Source organism: Pongo abelii, chromosome 14 (genome assembly GCF_028885655.2).
Source record: "Pongo abelii isolate AG06213 chromosome 14, NHGRI_mPonAbe1-v2.0_pri, whole genome shotgun sequence".
Lineage (NCBI taxonomy): Eukaryota > Metazoa > Chordata > Mammalia > Primates > Hominidae > Pongo > Pongo abelii.
The window spans coordinates 30396585-30416369 of NC_071999.2; the positions used below are offsets into that span (position 1 = coordinate 30396585).

General features: G+C 40.0%; 1 protein-coding gene and 1 non-coding gene across 7 annotated transcripts in view; both read left to right on the forward strand.

Moving 5' to 3' along the window:
- Positions 1-19785, forward strand: part of ATP8A2 (ATPase phospholipid transporting 8A2) — a 663838-nt gene that overhangs the window by 127378 nt on the left and 516675 nt on the right. The window contains exon 1 of one of the 6 annotated variants that reach the window (XM_054528829.2): positions 13195-13427. The exons of the other annotated variants lie outside the window; for them this stretch is intronic. The gene's annotated coding sequence lies outside the window, so the exon portion shown is untranslated. Of the gene's footprint in view, positions 1-13194; positions 13428-19785 lie in introns of those variants that run through there. 6 annotated transcript variants of the gene reach the window in all.
- LOC129049709 (U6 spliceosomal RNA) lies at positions 14599-14705 on the forward strand. The gene has a single exon (XR_008512965.2). It is a non-coding gene; the product is annotated as a U6 spliceosomal RNA (small nuclear RNA).

Sequence of the window (19785 nt, forward strand, 5' to 3'; positions counted from 1 at the left end):
TTATTGTAGAGCTTTTCTGAAGGTGTAATTGAAATATTCAGGTGTAACATCATAGGATATGCAGGTTAAAATTTGTCTCATTAAAATAACACCTTTAAACTTACTGAAGGTTTTAAATGTCTTAGTCAATTAAAACAATGCATTAGTGTTACACTGCAGACATGGATTAACTCCATAATATTGTGTGGAGTGCTCATACAGTGTTAGAGAAATGAACTAAAGTGAAATGAAATTAAAGCAGAATATAAAGACCATGAGATTAATAACAGTGGTAACTTGAGGCCGAATATATAATTTTTTTTTTGAGACAGGGTCTCACTTGTTGCCCAGTCTGGAGTGCAGTGGTGCGATCTTGGCTTACCACAACCTCCATGGCTCAGGTGATCCTCCCACCTCAGCCTCCCGAGTAGCTGGGACCACAGGCATGCATCACCACACTCGACTAATTTTTTTTGTCCTTTTTGTAGAGGTGGGGTTTTGCCACATTGCACCAGCTGTCCTCAAACTCCTGGACTCAAGTGATCCACCTGCCCTAGCCTCTCAAAGTGCTGGGATTACAGGCATGAGCCACCTGGCACCAATATATATAATTTTAAGTTAAAACTTTTTTGTGTATTTTTACATTTTTGAGGCATGTAAATATATTCCCTGTGCATTTTCTTTATTTGTACGCCTTATGTATTTTTTCACTTTTGAAAAACTAAACTTGAATGCCTGTCTTCTTCAACCCATGTTTGTATTTCTTTGACATACTTGACTTCTACTCGATGATGTGATACTATTTTAGAAGTATGGTTGGGCAGAAAGCGGGAGGCATGAAAGAGATACAGAGGTCATGTGTTTAAAAATGTACGTGGGATTGGTTTTAATCGAGGATGGTAAGACCTGCAGACACAGAAAGGAGCATCATCAAGAAGTTTGTACTCACAGTTCCCTAGAAACAGGAGGCTGGCACACCACCCAGGGCCACACACGGAAGCTCCAGGTGGCTTAGGAAGCGTGGACAGTGGCCTTCCCTGTGGTTTCCATGAGAAGGGCAAGGCGGGATGAGCAGGTTTAGAATTGGCTGGTATGGATAATTTCAGTGAGCTCTGGACATAAGGGCTTCTCTGGTTGTCTGGCATCTGGCTCTGGAATGATCAGGGCAGGCTTGATGAGTGAGAGTTTCTTAAGGGAGGCAGCTGGGAGGCACAGCACAGACTGGATTGTTTGGTTTGCATGTGAAAGACATATTCCCTGGCAAGTTGTTTGCTATTTCTAGGAATTAGCCCTAGGAGGGGCAGTCCCCTCCCAGGGTCAGTGAAGCCCCAGGGGCCAGAGTGTAGGGTATGGAAAATAAGAAAACATAGTTATTACACCATAATATGTTATGGGAAGTCTTCTGTTATTTATAATCAAATGGAGACAAGACACACATCCATGGTTAACTTGTAATGGAAAGTAGCATAAAGCTCAATGCTGAAGGGCGAGGTAATTTTCCCAGACTTCAGGGAAGGGAGGGTTTGTCCCCTGGAGCTCTGAGGAGATGTCTTAGTGGATGGTAGAACAGCCCAGGTTTTCCAGAAAGGAGTAGGACTAGAAGAAAGGAGGGTGAGTTCAGGACACAGAAAGACATGCGTGTCTGAAGCAGAGGTTTGCACTGGAGGGGGAGCAACCATTGGAAAGACATGCGTGGAAGCAAATGTCGAACCCTTTAATTACAGGCTGGGGAGCTCAAGAGAGGCATTGTGAATTTATTAACAATGCAAGTTCAGATCCCATACCCTGTCTTCGCTTCCTAACTCTTAGTTAGAAAGCAACCCTCTGAAGTAATGTCAAGTGCCTCAAAAATAAATTCTCAAATGCTGGCTATGATTTGGATCACTGGGTGTTTTTAAACATGCTGTGTGGCATGTCAGACAGCAGTCATGTGTCATTGTGGATGGATTCAGGCAATTAGGAGGTGTGATGTGGTGAGGATTTCCAATAAGCCATGATGGCACTGGCAATGAAAAAGGAGAAATAAACGGGAGCTATTTGGCTATGTAGTTTAATTCAGAAAAATCCTCATTGAGCCTCATTATAACCTCATCATCATGTCATTGGGAAAATGAATTTACTGTCAAGTATTGAAGCTTAGAATGCTGCCAGTGGGCATATGTTCATTTCTTCTGTGGAGGGTGTCCATTATTGTCATCTGATTCCCACAGGGTACTAGAACCCAACGAAAGTGATTTAGAGTCTGGGGTAGGGCAAACAGGAGTGTGAAGCATGCCTCTGTCACTTGCTTTTTGGGTGATACAGGGCAAGTTAACTTTTTAAGCTGCTAATAGTAAGCTACAAATAGTAACTGCTATGATAATATTCAGAAGAACAGTGGTAGCAGGTGGATCCTCTACCTAGAACACCGACGAATTCACTCCTACTTGTCCTTTGGACTCAGGTGTGACTGTGTGTGCGTGTTGTATCACCTGCTTGTTATGGCTGTCATGCTTGGCACTGCACGGTGTCATGGTCTGTGTGCCATGCTCTAGACTGACACACCTGGAGGCTGGCATTGTGTGGGTTCTGGTTTCTAGTCTGTAGGTATAGTGGGTGTTTCATGGATGTTGTTTTGCTATGTATTTTAAGAGGCATTGTCAAACCCGAGTGGTGGTTTTGTTTATTAGCTTGAGAAGAGACCACTTGGGGAAGACTTGACCGAGCTTTTGGGCATTGAGAGCTGTCCAGGGGAGAGTGCTGTCATGGAGGTGTCCAAGCGGGGGCAGAATGTCCAGGACTAGGCGGGTAGGATCAGTGTGCTGCTTGGGTGGAAGCGCCTCTCTGATATTGGGTCTAGAAGAGACATGAGCTGCCACCTGGCTTCATTCCTCACCCCTCACTGTATAGTTGAAACAGGGACTTACGCAAAGTTGTGTGATGAGTGGTGACTGCTGGTTGCCCTGTGCAGCATCGAGACCTAGTCCGAGTCTCCTTCTGTGGAAATGGGTACTGATTGAGAAGAAATCAATGACATACCCAAGCAGAGAAGCCTATTAGAGAGCTGAATGAAAAGGGAAATAGCCCTACTATTCGTGAGGTTGGAAAGGGTGGTTGGCATGCTGACAAGGAACAAAGCCATGAAGCGGCGTTCATACAGAACTTTCCAGCTGCAGGAGTTGTACTGAGGTGGGAATTTGCGTTGTGGGTGAGACGCTTGGCACTGGTGCTACCCTTGGGCATTTGGAGGATCCAAATCCACAAGAACTCAGCCTCCATTTGCACATGGGACCAGGACAAGACCTCATGTGCTCAGTAGAAAGAAATAACTCCTTCTTGGAAGGAGTAAGATGTTGGAAAAATAATTAAACACTCTGTATATTTTCTCTTGTGGATCTTTCAGTTTGATTAGGTGCCATACACTCTGATGCTGAAAAGGATAGTCATACAGTCATTTGTGAAGAAAATTAAGGTCCTCGGGTTAAAAAAACAAGCCACAGGATAAAGCCTGAATCCTTAATGGCAAGTTTGGTGTGGCATGTGACTCTGAGCCTGTTGCCGGCATTCGGTAGGTGGAGGCATAAAGATGTGTGTGCACACACACTGGGTGCAAGATAGCAGCTCAGAGCCAAACAAGGTATGTAGATCTTTAAAAAAAACTTCTCCAGTAGGATTTGGAGATTGTCCTTTGCTAATGGTTATCCAAATTTTTACAAGCACTGTGAAGTAACATTCTATGTCTGAACTCCTCGAGCTGCAAGAGATGATTCTGTCATGTACACGGGTATGCAGTGCGCTGGAGAGCACGTTGGAAGGAATCCAGTGGGGGTTTGCAGTCCACTTCCCTCTGCCTCATTCCAGTGGAAAGTTGCACATTGGTATTTTTGTGCCCCACTACCCTGCTACCCCAGTCCAGTTTTGCATTGAATACCGTTAGTATTCAGTATTGTCTATATAAATGGTATGAGGATTAGGTATTATGTTGATAGAATTATTTGTGGATTGGTAATTGGTATAGGATTTTGAAGAGATAGAACTGATTGGTACCCTATTATTTTAAAATCGTTTTTCATCTAACATCTATTTCGTATGTTTTTTTCAGAAGTTGCAGTTAGATTGTTTATTGAGAACAATTTTTAAAAATCTTTCCTTTCCTTTTTTTTTTTAAAAAAAAAAAAGTATACAGTGCTCAGACAGAGTCACTTTATAGTGTGATTGGAAAGGTCACATATAATGATCTATGGTCCCCTTGCTAGTAAGTGCATGCCCCTAAACCAGGCTATTGTTCTCATTACTTCTAAATCTTTGCTTGGGTCAGCGGGCTTGAGGCCATCGGATGCTATTAACTTTGGTTTGTATTCTCAGAATTGTATTTTTTTAGTGAGAATTTACAGTTATTGTTTAGTTGTTGGGGAAATTACTGCTCTTACCCGTCTTCCCCTTTCTTATGTGAGATATCTTGATAGTACTCACTTTACCAAAAATAGTGTATGTGTTGGTTTTAGAATTATTGGATTGAATGGGTCTGAAATTGCTTTGACTCCAGTCTCAAGTTTGCTGATGATAAAACTTCTATTAGACTTGTTAAGTAGGATTTGTTTTTTCGGGGAGGGGGTGGTGGTCACAACTCATTGGAAATACCTGTTAATCAGTCTCTCTCTCTCTCTCTCTCTCTCAAGAGATCTATTGACATATACCCTTTATTCTTCCAGTTTCTTTTCTCAAAACCACATAAACCCCCTTGATTTATTTTTCCTTTTATAAGACCATTATTTTCTTTCTTGCTTTTCATATAACCTTAATGTCTGATATTAGTTTTAAAGTCTGATTAGTAAAATCATTTTGTGTTTTATAACTGTTATACGTGTTAAAGTCACCTTCACATGTATAATTTAACTTCATAGACTTCTTAAAACATGACCTGATGTAAGTGCCTTCACTTTTTATCACATCCTCAACCCTTTATATTTTTTGTTCTCAGTGTATCTGACCTAGAGACTCTATCTCTCTAGAGATATTATAGTTCTGAATCTGTATCCAGAAAGACGTACACATCCCTGTTTCGCTCTGCAGGTCTGGTGGACATTACCAGGAGAGCCTGCTCACTTATTTCCCTTTCAAAACTGTTGCCAGCTGGCTACCATGTTGATGGCTCTACATGACTTAACATTATTATTATATACAATATATGCTATATCATATTCTATGATAATATTAAATATTAACGAGGTATTATTAATATCCGACATATTCTTGCCTTCCTTTATATTCTCCTATACAGGCATTCTTTCTTGCTCTAGAATTATAAATTAACTGCAACTTCGCAAGATCTGCGATAGAGAAAGGAAAATGATGGCCTCCACTGCAGAGTGTAGAGCTAGAGGTGTGGAAAGGTCAAGCAGCTTCTCCAAGCTGACACTGGGATTACAAACCAGCTTTCTGTGTCCCCGACCAGGCTTTGGTTATTCTGAGGAAATTGGATCTAACAAGTGTTTGGTTACAGCTTCCTATAAAGACCGTTATGTTTAGCTTTGTTGAAAATCCAATTTTATATTTTTCCTAGATAATACCGAATGATGAGAGAGCTCTTCCGCTCTCCCTGCTGAAAGTTGTTGATTTTCTAGTTGAGTGGGGCTCATTTGAGGGGAGCTGACAGATTTTTAGCTCCTGATTCTAGGTCATTCATTTCTATGGATGCTATAATGGGTACATGCTTTTTTTGTCATGCCTCAGACACAAACCATTAATATTTCTGCTCTTTCCTATTTATGCAAGGTATAGAATAGTCCCAGTTTGACTCCCTTATGGGGGTGGATTAGGGCCAAATGTACCATCTGGCCGACCTCCCATATGGGAACCAGGAGGCCATGTCTTGGACATTTGCTTATTTCAGAAAAAGCCATCAAGGCAGATATTGCCCACCAATTTTGTTCCAGATGTGCCCAGTTGGAAACCCTTGAAACTGGAAACATTCATGAGATAGAGTTCTGGCCAATGAGACGGGAGCTGAGGGCATCTGAGGAAGCCCCACTTCCCGTATTGAGGTGCCCAGTTCTCTGTTTCTCCTCGTGTGGAACACGGCTGTGGATCTGAAGGGGAGCAGCATCTGTGACACTGTGACGCTATAATCCCACAATGCTGGGATTATAGGTGTGAGCCACCATGCCTGGCCTGAAGGTTATTTTATACAATATTTTAAATAATTTTGTACATAAAACAAAGTTTGTGTACATTGAACCATCAGAAAGCAGAGGTGTCATGTCAGTGCTCAAAAAGGTTTGGATTTTAGAGCATTTCAAATTTCAGATTTTTGGATTAGGGATATTTAACCTGTGTGTGTATATATACAGTACTATATATATATATATATATATATATATATATATATCTTATTTTACATATAAAACTTATAAATAGGAAACTAAATGTGAGTGTGTATATCTGTATAACTATATACCTCTATATAAATTTTGGTAAGGAATAATACTGTGTAGAGGGAGATATTACCTTACCAAGAGTCAGAACAGGTATAAAACTACTGTAAATCAATTGGTTGGGAATTGACATAGAACTAAATATATGCCAATATATTGAAGAGTGATATCTCAGTTAAGTGGAGTGGATAATTGTGCTGGTACCATTCTTTGTGTGTGTGTGTGTGTGTGTTTTGCTGTTGTTGTTTTTTTGAGAAGGAGTTTTGTTCTGTTACCCAGGCTGGAGTGTAGTGGTGTGATCTTGGCTCACTGCAGCCTCTGCCTCCCAGGTTCCAGTGACTCTCCTGCTCCAGCCTCCTGGGTAGCTGGGATTACAGGCATGTGCCACCATGCCCGGCTAATTTTTGTATTTTTAGTAGAGACAGAGTTTCACCATGTTGGCCAGGCTGGTCACGAACTCCTGACCTGAGGTGATCCTCCCTCCTTGGCCTCCCAAAGTGCTAGGATTACAGGTGTCAGCCACTGTGCCCGGCTATGCTGGTACCATTTTTAAATAAGTGGCTATGTATCAGGATGAACACAGAACTGAACTCTATCCTTTATCACATGTGAAAATAAATTCTGATTGCAGAAATTAAAGACTGACATAAAAAAGTCAGTAAAGACAATCTTAGCCATTACATATATAATGAGGTTGGTGAAGAACTTCTTAATACTAAACCAAGGTGCTATAAATATTTTGGAACATTTCCAATGTCCAGGACCTCTTTGTATGTCAAAGGTGCCATTAAAAACTTGCTATACAAATGAATAGTCTAGAAAACTACTAAATGTAAACTACGTAATATAAAATAGAGTTAACAGACAATTCCAAGAGGCTTTGCAAAGGGACACTGGAAAGATCAACAAACCAGTAGGAAAATGGGCAAAGTATACGAGGAGATGATATGGCTCACAAATGTATGAAAATATATTTAACTTGATTAGCAGTCAAGGAAATGCAAATTAATGTGACAGTGATGTCTTACTTGACATAAGACTGAGTACTGTAAAAAAAAAAACTGTTAATATCTGTTGCTGGCAGGAATATGCATGCAAATAATACACCAACACATTGCTGGTTGGAATGTGAAGTTTGAAAATCCTTTTAGCATGTTGTCTACTATATATTAAAATTTATGCTCCTCTAGGAACAGAAACAAGACATTAGGTAGGAACTTAGGAAATCTGAATGCAGTGTGGACTTTAGTTTAATTTTTAACAACCACGTGACCCTTAGACTCATTAATTCCACTTCAGGCAATCGATCTCCTAGAATTAAACTCACCAGTATTCATGGACATGTGAACATGGGTCTTTATTGTGACATGTCTCATAGCATACAAAGCCTGGAAATAAAGTAAATGCTTATCATAGAAGAATGGCTGAATAAATTATGGAATATTATATCACCATTAAAAAGGATGAATTAGAATTATACAATTGGCTTGCAAGGATTTTGCAATATTATTGAGAAAGAAAAAAAATTCAGAAAATGGCATAATGTCTAATACTTGTGGAACTTTGGCAACCCTCTGATTGTGAATATGTGTGTTGAGACATCTATGTAAGATTGTATAAACTTGGAGAAAAGTTTGGAAACGTATATAGGTTGTTATTAAAACAACCATGTGTAAATCACTTACATATTTGTATTAGATGATGCATATATCCACAGAAGCAGATTTTCTGGGAGCTAATGGTATTTACACTTCAGAACGTCTGCCCCAGGGCCCCAGGGAGGACCCTACCAATGTAGACATGGCCAATTATTTTTGCATAATTTAATAGACTTGAGCCTTGCTTGGGGTAAGAACACAGTGTCTTTTCACCCAAACTTCCACCCTCTCGCCCTTCTTCTGTTAGGAGGCATGTTTTGGGGACCTGGGTAAGGGAAAGTTGAGTTGGAAATAATAGAGATGTATTTACATGGTGTGCAGTCACTTTTGTGAACAGGTAAATTTTTAGCTCTCCCAGCATAGAAATAAGGACCAGAAATATTCTTCCTGGCCACCTCTGCACCTGAGGTTATGATATGGTGTAGCATTTCTAGAAGTATCAAAATATCAGTGTGGTATATTATGCTTGAAGTTTGTGAGTCATATTGGAGAGACAGTGTTTGAAATGTGTGGAGCCAGAAGCTAGATTTTAAGTTTCACTTATGAAGGAAATTTCATGGCAATTCCTCTAAATTTGACAACCATCATAAAAATTTACATGACATGTATTGATAAGTTGTGGAGCTGAAAGAAGCTTTACCAAAAGATCAATTAAAAATAATTGATCAATTATAGCTAGAGGAAAAATAAATTATCTGTTCTTTCTATACACACTATTTACAAAATTTTCTAAGAAACTATCCACACAAATAAAATTAAAAATATGGAGGGGAAAGTATTATAGACTGTTAATATTAATATTATAGTATTTAATAAAAATAGTATGTTTTCTGAATAACATGATGTATTTTTCAGCCTTCATGAATTTGTAATATGTTGTGTTTTCTTCATTATAAGTAAACTTCACTTCTGTGCCCAATTGTTTTCGTAATACTGTATTTTTCTTAAAGCAAGATTCCCAAATTGTATACATGTTGTATACAAATTGCATCCAGTCCCCACAAAATTTAATATTCTCCTTCTCTGATTTCTGGGTAAACTAATGAGTAAATTAAATGAAAAGATGACTAAACATTTTAGAATTGCTTAGGAATGAATACTAGTACTTTGTGTTTTTATATTAAATGGATATAAGTGAATATGCAAGAACCAAATGCAATACGGCTATTACAGTTCTTCCTTAGACATCGGTTCTCTGAGGATTCTTATTAGATAATTGATGAAGAACTTGAACTTCATCTGGCACACACCCCAAATGTTGTTTACTTTGCAGAAAACACTGCTATGCTGGCTGGCCAGTAGAGGGCACTGTGTTGTTGGTCTGAGTTGTACAACGAGCGTTCAACCTGCAAGGCGTGGAGAGGTGGTTAAGATAATAAATATTTTATGTGACCAGCCTAGAGCTCACAGTACAAGACAAGAAATTTCTTTCTCTCTCTGACTCCCTGCCTTTGTCTGTCCCCGTCTCTCTGTCTCTAACACACTCTCTGTCTCTCTCACAAACACACACACACACACACACACACACACACACAGAATGTTGAAATAAATGGATGGATTACAGATTGTACACTTTGGGTAGACATGAATAGAGAAAAGCTTGTTAAAGAAGATGACCCCTTGGGCTATTGGCTCAGAAAAGGAGAAGGATGTGGTTTGATGAAAAGAAGAAAGAAAGATGTTCTAGGAATTTGGCAGAGGATGAAAGGAAGCAAGAGAACTTAATAAGAGCAAATACTTTTTAGAATAAAGTGATTTCCATTTAAAGGGGGAGAACTGGACTGTTCGATTTCCCTGTGGGGTGAGTTTTAGGGTAAAGACTCCTGTGCTGAAAGCCAGCCTGCTCATCTCAAAGGAATACATACAAATGTTGCACTCTGAGTGCTGTACTCATGTTTGTTTCTTGTTAGACTCTTACGGGGCAGATGACAGTTTCCCCTTCTTTTATCCACGATCTAGGTGTCAATTGCCGCTGGCAAAAGGAAGTGATCGTGGGGAGTGATATCAGATATGAGCAGTTACTAGCTCTTTTGTGGTGGAAGCAGTATAGAAACAAACTGGGTGTTTAGTCTGATTTCATGTTCTAAAAAAAAGCTCCTTACGTATGACCAGTCCTAAACTTAGCTAAAATAATCAGCTGTCCCTTGACAGTTATATCTGGATACTACTTTTTTATATTAAAGTATTATTACAACAACACATGTAGGTAGTTAAAAGTTCAAATAGTTTAGAAGTTGCTTATCATGAAAATCAATACTCTTCTGCCCGTCTCTCCCACCCCAGTCCTGTCCCACCAAAGGCAACTACTTTCAACTCTGTGTGTTTTTCATTCTTTGGAGGTTTCTACCATATTTCAAAATTAAGTTTAGAAATGTGGTTTTCTCTACATTGTGAAATACAGTTTAGAAATGATCTCTCTGAACTCTCTTATAGATGCAGATTTCAGTTATTTACTTCAGGTCCAAGTAGTGAGGCAGTATATCATGTTTGCCTCTTTTCTAGTATAACTTGCTTTTCCTTCCTTGTTCTTCTCCTTAAATAATTTTTTTGCATATTAATTTTTATCGTTTCCGTTAGATCAATACACATTTATATTATATAACCTCTCTATATATTTTAAAATAAATATCCCAGAATAATCTCTTGGTTTTACCCCTTCCCCTCCACACCCCGCCATCTTCTTGCCAGATAAACTGGCTGCCTTGTAGATGTGTTGCTGTAAAGTGGTCATCCCAGAACTTTCTCACTGCTTTCTTGAGTTGTATTCCCTGATATTTAGACACTGTCGGGGAGTGGGGTGGGGGGTTGCTTTCTTGATTACTGTTTTGTATTGTTGAAGAACGTCTTGCAGTAAGAGGCTTCCTAGAAAAGCTTATGTGAAAAGTAGATTTGAGTGTCTGATAGCTTGGCTGGGTATAGAAATCTAAAGTGTCACTTTAGTGGTCTGTGTTGCTATTAAGAGGCTCAATTTCGTCTTGATTTTTTTCTCTTTATAAATAGGCTCTTTTTAATATCTTTATGGTTTAGAAATAGCATTCTATAATGAAAAACATTTAGTATTCTATAATGAAAAATTTTGGTATGTGTCTCATTGTTTTGGGTACCTTGGTGTACCCTTTCAATCAGAAATCTTTGTTCTTAGAGTTCTAGCAACTTTTTCTGTATAACTTGTTAATATTATCTTTCTCTGGTTTCTGTGGAACTCTTAATAGTCTTGTATTTGTACTATTAAGTCTCTTTTATTTTGCATCTTGTGTTTTTGGTTTTACTTTTTGGGAAATTTGCTTAGCTTTATTCTTCACTTCCTTTTTTTTTGCAATATTTTAGTTAGGCTAGCATACTTTCAATTGCCAATAGCTATTTTATTCCATTTCCTTTTTGAAATACCATCTTATTCTTGTTTCATGTGAATGTGTTATCATCTTATGACTCTGAGGATATTAGCATTAGCATTACTCCAAACTCTAAAATATTCTTTTAAAGTTTGCTGTACTGTTTCCTCAGGTCTCCCCTTTCTTCTGTATTCATTTAAAGTCTCTTTTTCATGGTGGAGGCTTTCTACACATATTTGGTAATTTTTCAAAGAGGAAGTGTAGCAGGATGATGGGGTGCTCTGTGAGTGCAGGCCAGATAGCAAGACTCACTTCTCGGTGAAGGACTTTTAGACATGAGTGTATGAGGTTTGTATGGGTGCCCTGGGAATACTCCTTGGCTGTGGGTGTAGCAGCCTGGCTGTGTAAGATTTTGGTGTAACCAGAAGAAGGGGGCTTGTGAGAGAGGAACCATGTTTCTTTTATGAAGCCTTTTGCTTTGAACTCTTTATAGTTTATCTTGTGCGGTTCCTCCAGACTCCTAGCCCTGATTTCCTGTGTGAGCTCCTCTGTATATGGACTTCAAATACCTCCTTTTACTTTCTATGCTTGCCGCAGACCCTTTTCCATCATTGGTGTCTCATGAGTCTCCTGAACTCTGCAGGCTGAAACTGTTCCCCTCCTGTCCACAGGCTCCCCTGTCTCCAACGCACTGGGCTTGTGCCTGCCTCTGCCCTGCCTAATATATGACTGTGATAGTCAAGTTAATGTGTCAACTCGACAGGGCTATGGGGTGCCCAAGCATCCGGTTGAACATTATTCTGAGTGTCTGCGAGGGCATTTCTGGATGAGGTTAGCATCTGTATCAGTAGAGTGAGGAAAGCAGGTGGCCTTCCTAGTGTGGGCGGCCCCATCAAACAGTTGAAGTCCTGACCAGAACAACCCTCTGCCGAGTAAGAGGGAGCTCCTCCTGCCCGACAAGCTTCAAACTGGCACATTAGCTTTTCCCGCCTTCAGAGCTACTGAAGCAAAGTCTCTTCCTGAGTTTCCAACCCGCCGGCCTTTGGACTGGAACCATACCATTGGCCCTCTTGCCCATTCCCACTGCTGGTGTTGGGGTTTGCCAGACTCCATAGTTGTGTGAGCCAATTCCTTATCATAAATATGTCACCTAGTGGCTCTGTTTCTTTGACACAATGACACTTATTACAACTGCATTATTATTTTAAAAATGGATTGACATATCTTCTGAGATACCATTTGTGAAGGTAGAGCCCGTTCTTCCTGCCTCGCAGGCCAGGGCCCTTGCTTAGGCGCCAGCCCCTCTTGTGGGCTTCTCTCTCTCTGCAGCTCATACTCAGAAGGCGTCTTGGAGGCACGTTCAACTTGTCTGGCGAAAGCAGAAAGAAGTCTATTTTAGAAAAAAGACAACCCCACATCTTAGCTAATGATTCAATTCCTAGTTGTGTGTGTGTGTGTGTTTTAAACTGACTGCATATTTTTACATTCCTTTCTAGTATGGTAGTGGTGTCCCTGTAGGCAGAAGCGGTAAATGTGTTTACATTTTACAATTGTCATCTGAAGCTAGGCAGCCTTTAGATCAGGTCTTTACTGCTGTTAGAATCCTGCACATAACAGACCTATTTAACTCATGTCTCTATGTTGGATTTCAGTTAGACACCTACAGGGATGGGTCCACTTGATGAAAATGTGAGCTGTACACTTTGGTTTTGTGCACTTTGCTATATATGCGTGATAAACATAAAAATGTCAGTTAGAATTAAACACCTGAATAAAGTTTGACAATTATGTGAGAAATCCAGAAAGATAGAATAATATAGCTCGCCCCAGATTTTTAACTCTACAACATGAGGGACGGATAGATATGGCTTTCTACCCAGACCTAAATCAAACATTTGTGTTTTCCATACTAGAAATCTCTGTGTACCAATCATCTCAGCTCCCGATGTTCTCCCAGCTTGACTACTTCGGTTTAGCTTTCCATCCAGATGTTTGATGTTGTAGTTCCTGAACCTGTCTCCTTGGGAAGTGTCTTTTCTGACAAGGTATGTCCTCCCCAAGAGCCAGTGCACCCTTGACTGAGGGCAGAGGCGTTTGGGACCTGAAAAGGATGGGTTTAGGCCCTTGCATTTGGATAACTCGATCTCAGGGTGGCTGCTGCTCCTTACTTGGTTTGCAGCATGCCAACACTTAGGACAGCCTTAAACCTTTCCTTGTAGTAGGGATTATTTCCCTCTGTTTGGAAAGAATATACTGAATTCTGAATGAAAGGCCAAATGTGGTATACTTAAATGCAATACGTTTTAGTATTAGAGTTTCACACACTGACCTGTTGCATTTCTTTTGGGGCAATGGCTGCATGGGGCCTGAATTGTAATGATTCCTGTACTTGTTGAGGCCAGATATTTTTATAACAAATAGTTGTTCTTTCTTTTAATTGAAAATTGAGAAGAATCTCATTAAAAATGATCCTTCCCTTGCAGTGCAAAATTAAACAAATCTCATAACTCATTTTTTTTTGTTTTTGTACCATAAAGTTCACATCATTTTTTCTTTCTTTCTTTTTTTTTTTTTTTTTTGAGATGGAGTTTCACTCTCTCGCCCAGGCTGGAGTGCAGTGGAGCAATCTCAGCTCACTGCAACCTCCGCTTTCTGGGTTCAAGAGATTCTCCTGCTTCAGCCTTCCAGGTAGCTCAGATTACAGGTGCTTGCTACCACGCTCGGCTAATTTTTGTATTTATTTATTTATTTATTTATTTATTTATTTATTTATTTATTTTGAGACGGAGTCTTGCTCTGTCACCCAGGCTGGAGTGCAGTGGCACGACCTCGGCTCACTGAAAGCTCCGCCTCCTGGGTTCACGCCATTCTCCTGCCTCAGCCTCCCGAGTAGCTGCGACTACAGGCGCCCACCACCACACCCGGCTAATTTTTTGTATTTTTAGTAGAGACGAGGTTTCACCGTGGTCTCGATCTCCTGACCTCGTGATCCGCCCGCCTTGGCCTCCGAAAGTACTGGGATTACAGGCGTGAGCCACCATGCCTGGCCAATTTTTGTATTTTTAATAGAGACAGGGTTTCACCATGTTGGTCAGGCTGGCCTCGAGCTGCTGACCTCAAGCAATCCACCCACCTCGCCCTCCCAAAGTTCTGGGATTACAGGTATGAGCCACCGTGCCTGGCCACATTTTTTTTTTTTTCATAAAGCACCTGGGCATGCTCACTTTGGCAGCACACAGACTACAATTGGAATGATACAGAGAAAGTTAGGATGATCCCTCCGCAAGGATGACACACACATTCATGAAGTGTTCTATGTTTTTAAAGTTAAAAAAAAAAGAAAGAATAAATCACTTGGGTAAAACCTGCTTTTCAATAATGTCACATTTAATGATATTAGCCACAAATATCTGACGTCTTGCATTTGGAATTCGTTATCTAAGAGTTGTTCTCACTAGAAGATCTTCCTGGTAGCATGCTCAGTGGTCAAAATGTTATCTTCTCCTCAGCTCATGTTTCCATGCAGGTGTTGAGATAAAGTGTTTCATGTCCATAGTTATTTATTGAATAATGCATTGAGTAATAGAACAGATTTGGAAATCTGATAGGAGCAGGACAGTTGCACTATTTAATAGGAATTATAGGTAGACTCTAATTTATGAACTTACCTTCAAAGGTGTATTGTAAGTTGATTGGTCAGCAGTCAACTTCTATTTCACTCCTTGGATGTGTTTTGTGACAGATAGTCTAAAAGAGCCTATGTGAGCCATAATAAAGGGCTGTATAGAGTTACAGCACTAATACCTCTCCTGGTCCAATTACTACATTCTGGGAACAGGCTATGAGATAAAGCAGTATCTGACACCCATTTTTCCTGCTGTAGACTAAGAATTAGGAACATGTTTAAAATATAAATGGCAGCGTTTTAAAATGAACTTATTGACCTTTTATTTGTAACTGGTGAGATTTCAGTAGTTTAGCATTAATAAAATGAAGTGAAAATTTCTTGTAAGGTGCTCATATGTTACCACTGACAGGCTCTATTTATCAGTGGGAATTCTTGTATTTAAGGTTATTTCCAGAATACAATTTGGGAGGGATGGTTGGCAAAGCCTCAGGAATTGATGCCAGATGTGGAAGGCCATGGGCTTTGCCATCCATTGGAATGTCCTCTGGGGTGGCTCCCAGGTGTGCAATGATGTCCATCAAGAGAAATGGCAGAGGGCCACTGGGGAGGGCTTTTGCATTTGGTGGTGTTGCTCTTGTTCTTTCCCTTGATTGGTTGAATGCACTGCTAAGGAATCAGTGAATTAAACTGCTTAATGTTTAGTGTTATCATCTTGTCCTCAACTTCCAATCATCTAGAACTCCTTGCTGAGTGACTATTTGGGAGGAGGAAGGTGAATGATATCCTATTGGGAGCCTGCTAGGATGGAAGGCTTCCAGAACATGGTCATGGAATGCTGGCCCTGTTCACAAAGTCAGCTTCCGGTGGGGAGGCTTAAAGCCTCCTTTATTCTTTCAGTAAATATTGAACGCTTACTGTATGTTGGGAAGATGTAAGAAATTTGTTTTTCCATGGAAAGCAGTAGAATAAGGCAATTGTTTTTAACTGTCTTTACACCTTAACATGGATTTACTGTTTCCATTTTGGTGATGAGTGTTAAGCTTTAGCTTAATTTCTGTGTTTCTGGAGGCTTGCTTGAAGGGGAAGTTACACTTTGAGCAGCTACTGAACTTTGCCTCTTTTAGATCGGTCTCTGGAGAAGAGCTGTCAACTTCAATTTTTCTCATAGCTGGAAAATCAGACTCTGGCATTGTCTGTGGGTTCTTGCTTTCTGCCACATTTCTGGAGGTCAGACTCCTGTGGTGCCTTGTGATTTGTGAGGATCAGGTAGACCCAGATCCATATTTTGCCAGACCCTATTTTCTAATGGATTGTTTCCCGTATGCGCCTAATTATGAGTTATGGAGTGGAGTGCCAACATACGTGTAACAAGATCCACCCCGTGAGTCGGGCTCCTCAGAGGAGGGTTTGTGAATAGATATTATTGTCAGGTTTTGTCCTCTCCTGGGAAGCCTCCAGATCTTCCCATCTCTCGAAAGGAAAAAGGCCAGTGTGTCAACATGAGTGACAAGGCCAATGCGTTGGCCCTTTGCCATGTTCATTTCAGTTCTCTTCATACTTCTCCACCTCCGTTTGCCCAAATTGGGCTCTTTACTGTCCCTCCTACAGGTGGAGCAACAGGAGCTCTCCCACCTGGGCGTTTCTGCACTTGCTGTCCCCTCCCTCTGCAAAGCTCTTCCCCTGTGTATCCATGAGACTTGCTCCTGCTCCTTCACCTCCTTTAGGGCTTAGTTCACAGGTCACCTTCTCAGTGAAACTTTCCCTCGCCACTCTGTTGAAAATAATCCTTCTCCCAGCCCCAGCCAGTGTACCCTTCTGTATCCTCCTTCCCTGATCTGTTTTCCTCTGCAGTGTTCATCACCATCTATGCTGGTATGTGTTCTATTTTTTTTTTTTTTAATCTCGTTTCTCCTCTAGAGTGCAATTTCCTTGAGGGTGTGCGTTTTTGACCACCTGGTTCCCTTCAGTATCTCCAGGGCCTGGCACACTGCCCTAGTGCATAATTAGGGCTGAGGAAGTATCTATTGCACATGATGGATGGATGGATGGATGGATGGATGGATGGATGGATGGATGGATTTTTGATAAATCCCAGTCATCTTCCTGTCACCCAGTTTCAGAAAACACTGGCCTCATGTTTAGAGGGAGACTGAGTGAATCATAGAGAAATGTTCCTGTTTGTTCCTGGTCACTTATCTCCAGCACCCAAGCTCTAAGGTCTTGGGTTTCCATGCAGCTAAAGCCCCTCCTTGCTGTGACTAGCCAGGAGGACAGTGATGTTGGCACATGCATTTCATCCCACGAGTGGGAATGTGTTTAGGGGAGGGGTGGCTTATTTACTTGGGTGAATAAACTCTCCTGTTGGAAAGTTCTGTCATTCACCCATTTACCCCTGGAGATGTTTTTCCCCTGGCAGAGTGAATGGTAAAACATCTCCCATCTTATTACATTTTTAAAGAGTTGCTGCATAATAGTTGTATTAACACATATTTTAAAGGTACATGTGATAATTTGATACATTCGTATAGTGTGTAAGGTCAAATCAAGGTAATTGGGATATCCAATGCCTTAAATCTCTTCTAGATATTTTGAAGTGTACAACAGATTATTGTAAACTATAGTCACCCTGCTGATCGTTCAAATACCGGCTCTTATTTTCTCTACCAAACTGTGTATTTGTACCCATTAATCAACCTCTCTTCATCTCTTCCTCCATGCTACCACTCCTAGCCTCTGGTAACCACCAGTCTGCCCTCTCTCTTCATGAGATCCACTTTTCTGGCTCTCACATATGAGTGAGAACATGTGATATTAGTCTTTTTATGCCTGGCTTATCTCACTTAATATAATGACCTCCAGTTCCATTTATGTTGCTGCAAATGACAGGATCTCATTCATTTTTTGTGGCTGAATAAGTACTCCATTGTGTATATATGACACATTTTCTTTATCCATTCATTCACTGATGGCCACTTAGGTTGATTCTATATTTTGGCTATTGTAAATATTCTGAATAGTGCTGCAATAAATATGACAGTGCAGACAGATATCTCTTTGACGTATTGATTTTCTTTCTTTTGGATCTATAGCCAGCAGTGAAATTGCTGGATTATATGGCATTCCTATTTTTAGTTGTTTTTTTTTTTTTTTGAGATGGAGTCTTGCTCTGTCTCCCAGGCTGGAGTGCAGTGGCATGATCTCGGCTCACTGCAAGCTCCACCTCTCAAGTTCCACACCATTCTCCTGCCTCAATCTCCCAAGTAGCTGGGACTACAGGTGCCCGCCACCACGCCTGGCTAATTTTTTGTATATATATATATATATATATATATTTTTTTTTTAGTAAAGACGAGGTTTCACCATGTTAGCCAGGATGGTCTCGATCTCCTGACCTCGTGATTCACCCACCTCGGCCTCCCAAAGTGTTGGGATCACAGGCATGAGCCACCATGCTGGCCCTATTTTTAATTTTTTGAGGAACCTCCATGCTGTTTTCTATACTGGCTGTACTAATTTACTTTCCCACCATCAGTGTACAAGGGTTCTACTTTTTGCATATCCTTGCCAACATTAAATCTTACCTGTCTTTTTTATAATAACCATTTACACTGCAGTGAGATGATATCTCATTATGGTTTTGATTTGCATTTTTCTGATAATTAGTTATGTTGCGCATCTTCCTGTTGGCCATTTGTATGTCTCTTTTGAGAAATGTCTATTCAGATATTTTATGCGTTTTTAAAACATATTATTTTATTTATTTATTTATTTTTGCTGTTGAGTTGTTTGAGATCCTTATTATATTCTGGTTATATTCTCCTTATATATCCCTTGTCAGATGGATAGCTTGTAGGTATTTTCTCCCATTCTCTGGGTTGTCTCTTTGTTGATGTTTTCTTCATTCTGCAGAAGGTTTTTAGCTTGATGTAACCTTATTTGTCTATTCTTGCTTTGGTTGCCTATGCTTTTGAGGTCTTATACAAAAAAATCTTTGTCTAGACCAATGTCCTGGAGTATTTCCCCAATGTCTTATTTTAGTAATTCCCAGTTTCAGGTCTTAGATTTGAGCCTTTAATCTATTTTTATTTGATTTTTGTATAATGAGAGATAGGGGTCTACATTTATTCTTTGATATGTAATTACCAGTTTTCCCAGCATCATTTATTGAAGAAACTGTCCTTTCCCCACTGTATGTTCTTAGCGCCTTTGTTAAAATGAATTGACTATAAATGCATGGCTTTATATCTGGGTTCTCTCTATTTCTTTTTTTTTAAGAGATGGGGGTCTCACAACGTTGCTGATCTCAAACTCCAGGCTTCAAGTGGTTCTCCCACCTTGGCCTCCCAATGGCTTCTCTATTCTGTTCCATTGGTCTGTGTGTCTATTTTTATGCCAGTACCATGCTGATTTGATTACTACAGCTTTGTAGTGTGTTTTGAAGTCAGGTAGTGTAATGCCTCCAGCTTTGTTCTTTTTGCTCAGGATTGCTTTGGCTATTCAAGATTTGTGGTTCCATATAAACTTTAGAATTGTGTTTTTCTGTTTCTGTGAAGAATATCATTGGTATTTTTATAGGGATTATATTGAATCTGTAATTTGCTTTGGGTAGTGTTGTCACTTGAATAATATTAATTCTAATTCATGAGCATGGAATATCTTTCCATTCTTTGGTGTCCTCTTCAACTTATTTCATCAGTGTATTAATAGTTTTTCTTATATAGATCTTTCACTTCTCTGGTAAAATTGATTCCTAGGTATTTTACGTTCTTTGTAGC